At 39.3% G+C, this 5,000-nt stretch overlaps 1 long non-coding RNA gene across 1 annotated transcript in view; it reads right to left on the bottom strand.

Moving 5' to 3' along the window:
• Window positions 1-1,418: 1,418 nt before the first annotated feature.
• The window catches only part of LOC149130975 (uncharacterized), a 5,190-nt gene continuing 1,608 nt past the window's right edge, over window positions 1,419-5,000 (bottom strand). Inside the window, exons 2-3 of the long non-coding RNA XR_016238570.1 lie at window positions 4,251-4,305; window positions 1,419-1,573 (exon numbers count right to left, since the gene is read on the bottom strand). This is a non-coding gene — a long non-coding RNA (uncharacterized LOC149130975). The remainder of the gene's footprint in view (window positions 1,574-4,250; window positions 4,306-5,000) is intronic.

Here is a 5,000-nt window from a genome sequence, read left to right as displayed (position 1 = left end):
AGGGATATCTGGGATCTGGGATATCTGTTCCACACTTGTTGAAAGAGTAAAGCCGACAGAATTATTTGTTGACAATGGCAAATGACAACAGAGTCACTGCTTGTGGCTTTGTGACTTTTGAAAAAGTCAAGCACAAAATTAAGCAATCATGCACACACACATGTATACATGTGTTCATATACATTAGTGGTTTTTAAACTTTTTCAGGCTGCCACCCTTCTTCGCACTTGGGCCGCACTCCTAGTGCTTCCCCCACACAAACACTCACCACCACCGTGAACATAGATCTGTTTTTGAAGCAAATTCAAAACATGTATTTCACAAGTAAAACATAACCTAATGAACCCATTATTTTATTGTTTTTACGTCCATCATCCCCTTTTGGCCACCCCGTTATTGCCCCCACTTTTCTTCAATTCCCTCCTGGATCTTTCCATCACCACCAGAGGGCAAGCAGTACTGACCACTTTGGGAACCACTGATATACATCAAAATATCATAGAGTGACACCCAACCCAAAACCACCAGCTTCTGAAGCAAGATTTTTAACTACACAGATATACTTGCAACTCTAAAGACCTCCTTCGGTGATAAATGACCATGGGATTGCATCTAGAAAGTTCCCCTCCAAGGCATAAGTCTAGTCAAGGTTGTTTATGGAAGACCAGCAGTCGCCCACACATACCAGCCTCCCCTCTCTATGCCACCGATGTTATCCAAGGGAAAGACAAAGGGGCCGATGCAACTTGGCACCAATGACATCACAACTCATTTCTACAGATGAGTGAACTGGAGCAACGTGAAAATAAAATGTCTTGCTCAAGACCACAACACATAGCCTGATCCAGGAACTGAACTCACTACTTCATGATTGTGAGCCCAACGCTCTAACCACTGAGCCATGCACCTTCACAGGCACATGGCTCAGCATCCTACCCAAGAGAGTATAGAAAAGTGGATGTTGAAATGGTGTGTGTGTGTGTGTGTGTGCATGTGTGCGTGCGTGTTTTCCCCAGTTCCACTCAATGATTGGTGTTGGTATGTTTACATCCTCCATGAGTCAGCAGTTTGGTAGAAAGGGAATAATAGAACAAGTACCCTTGTCTAGGCATTCTGTGGTGATTGTAAACAAGCACCACCGTCGTACAAGTGATGTTGGTCAGTTCCAGTCTTTTGTGAAAAATAAAACATGTCAGGCCACAGGGAAATATATTGCCTAGCTTGGAAACAGGTGAGGGTTGGTGACAGGAAAGGCATTCAGCTGTAGAAAAATCTGCCTCAATAAATTCCGTCTGACCCATGCAAACATAGAAAAGAGGACGTCAAGTGGTGAAGGTAAGGATTTCTTAGGCTTGAAAATAAAGCTTGAAAAAAAAGACAAATAATGAGATCTACAACGAGGAATCCTTTTAAAATAGTTATTTTATTGAAATGATTATAGCGAGAGGACGGGACGAAGCAGATCTTTTCAAAACTTGATTGACGAACTGGAATATATCGGCTTGGTCTTGGAGCAGCCATGCCTGAAACTGTGCTGGATGGAATTCTCTATTTATCCGGACTGCAACGAGAACTACAAGAAAGAAAGTAAGAAAGAAATTATATAAGGGAAGCAACTTTTATTAAAAACATTTTTAAGTACATATTTCTGAGTTATTTCCCTTGATTAAAATACTTTGCTCAGTATAAAAATAAAGATGAAAATATAGAGCAGTATATATTCTTTTCTACTCTAGGCACAAGGCCCGAAATTTGGGGGAGGGGGCCAGTTGATTAGATCGACCCCTAGTACTTGACTGGTACTTAATTTATCGACCCCGAAAGGATAAAAGACAAAGTCGACCTCGGTGGAATTTGAACTCAGAACGTAAAAAAGACAGACGAAATACTGCTAAGCATTTCGCCCGGCGTGCTAATGATTCTGCCAGTTCGCTGCCTTGAACAGTATATAGAATAAGGCAGCAGGCGTGGCTGTGTGGTATGAAGCTCGATTCCCAACCACATGGTTATGGGTTCAGTCCCCACTGCATGGCACCTTGGGCAAGTGTCTTCTACTATAGCCTCAGGCCAACCAAAGCCTTGTGAGTGGATTTGGTAGACGGAAACTGAAAGAAGCCCGTCGTATGTGTGTGTGTGTATTCATGTGCGTCTTTGTGTCAATGTTTGTCTCTCCACCACCATCGCATGTCAACTGATGTTGGTGTGTTTACATCCCCGTAACTTAGCAGTTCAGCGAAAGAGACAGATAAGAAGATAACTAATAAGACAGGCTTACAAAGAATAAGTTCTGGGGTCGATTTCTTCGACTAAAAGGTGGTGCTCCAGCATGGCCGCAGTCAAATGACTGAAACAAGTAAAAGAGTAAATATGTCTTTAAAAAATGTCAAAAACAGGATGGAGGTTCATCAGGTTTACTTTTGGCAAATTTCAGGAAGCAGGGAAGTTTTGAAGGATGTAGTGTCTCAGACTGATGCTGGTAGTTTATTCCATGCTTTAGCCTTTCTAAATTCAAAAAGCTTGATAATTATTCAATCAGATATAAAATTGAATACAATGAGAAAATAGAAAATAAAGGAAAATCGGCAATCAATCGTATTTTTGTCTCAGACTTGTCAGGATTCATTTCTTAGTTTCCGTGTGTGTGACAGCACGTGTTGTCAATTGTAATATTATCACTACTTTGGCTTTTTTTATGTCAATCTTGTTTTCTTCTTGGAAATTTATGGATTCTACTTACACAAATGAAACAGGTAGGAACAAACTCTAGCCACATGCACATACATGCACAAAAATGCATACATACTTATATACATACATGGAATGGTGAAAGCCTTTAAAACTTTCCAGAAGTCTATTATTTAGATATATATGAATGAGCATGTCTAGATTTACAACTATATGTATGAGAATACATGCACAAAACAAAACATACATATATACAAACAAACATACATACATACATACATAAGGCCCAGGAAGACCTGGGATGAGGTGGTAAGGCACGACCTTCAAACATTGGGCCTCACAGAGGCAATGACTTCTGACCGAGACCTTTGGAAATATGCTGTGCATGAGAAGACCCGGCAAGCCAAGTGAGCCCTAAATCCAAGGCCTCTGCCAGGAATATAGCCAGCCCACTTATGCGTACCTTCCTTCATTGGACACTAAACACCGCTTGCGAAGACCTGTTGAGGCAAGTGAAATCGAAATCGAAATAAATTCGATGACTGGCATCCATGCCAACATCGTATCCTTCATTGGACACGAAATTCGGCTTGCGAAGACCTGTTACGGAAAGCAAAATCATGATGGCACCTGTGCCCAGCGTCGCCTTCCTGGCACTTGTGCCGGTGGCACATGTAAAGACATTTGAGCAAGATCATTGCCAGTGCCGCTGGACTGGCTCCTGTGCAGGTGGCACATAAAAAACACCATTTCGAGCGTGGCCGTTGCCAGTACCGCCTGACTGGCCTTCGTGCCAGTGGCACGTAAAAGCACCCACTGCACTCTTGGAGTGGTTGGCGTTAGGAAGGACATCCAGCTGTAGAAACTCTGCCAAATCAGATTGAAGCCTGGTGTAGCCACCTGGTTCACCAGTCCTCAGTCAAATCGTCCAACCCATGCTAGCATGGAAAGCAGACGTTAAACGATGATGATGATACATACATACAAACATACATACATACATACATACATACAAACAAACAAAAATACCCTGTTGTTGATGTTGAAATTCTAATGAAGGAAACTTGGATCTAGGTTAGAAACCAGCTCTTTCTCTATTGGCAAAGAATCTTGAAATAAAACTGAACCACAACATACATATACACACACATACATACATACACATACACACACATACATACATACATACATACACTCATACACACATACATATACACATACATACATACATACATACATACATACATACATACATACATACATACATACATACATACATACACAACTCGCACATTATAAATATGCAGGGCTTTTCTCAAGTTGGAAATGAGACATCGTTTTCATTATCTACCTTCTACACATACACATACAAAAAGAAGCACATATATGTATGTATGTTCAATGAAAAATGCGATATTAGTGATAATATTTCATGTGTTTACAGTTGACAACACATGCTGTCACACACAGAAACTAACGAATCTTGACAAGTCAATGATACATCTGAGACTGATTCCGATTGATTACCTGAAAATCGAGTGTCTTACAATTTCGTTTTTTTGTACCTGATTCGCAAGATTCTTGATGTAAATTCGTGTGTTGAAACAAATCTTGTTGTATCTTGGGAGAGTCAAAAGAACAATGATAATAAACTTGTGTTTTATTATTATTATTATTATTATTATTATTATTATTATTATTATTATTGCTTGAAGGTGTCAAGCTGGCAGAATGGAGAAAAAGGAGGCTGTTAGAATTTTGGATAATTCTTTGTTAGTGCTTTTGTTCATTGACTGAATTTGTCAAGACAAAAATTAAAGCTAAAATCATTTTGGTTTTAATTTTTGACTTGACAAGCTCAGCCAATGAACGAAAGCACTAATAAAAAATTATTCAAAATTCTGACAGCTTCCTTTATCTCAATATATATGGATAGATATATACCTATGCATAATTGAAATTTATAGAAAAATATAAGACGAAGACAGGTGCATGAACAATAAGTAAGTGTATTAGTTTGATTCTCGGGAAAATGAAAAAGTCTTTTACGTTTCAGGCCTATGCTCTTCATCAGAAAGGAATAAGAGAAAATAAACAGAGAGAGAATGTCAAGAACTTGCAGATTTCAGCGGTCAAGCATAAATAGATAGATAGGTAGGTAGGTAGGTAGGTAGGTAGGTAGATAGGTAGATGAATACACATACATATATATATATATAATGGATAATAAAACGAATGGTTTACATCTGGTAGCTTACATATATATATATATACTAGCAGAAATACCCGGCGTTGCCCGGGTTAAAGAGAATAAT

The sequence above is a fragment of the Octopus bimaculoides genome, chromosome 26, assembly GCF_046866305.1.
Source record: "Octopus bimaculoides isolate indiv1 chromosome 26, ASM4686630v1, whole genome shotgun sequence".
NCBI lineage: Eukaryota > Metazoa > Mollusca > Cephalopoda > Octopoda > Octopodidae > Octopus > Octopus bimaculoides.
The sequence above is the reverse complement of the archived record's forward strand: the minus strand, read 5'-3'. Positions and strand labels throughout refer to the sequence as shown.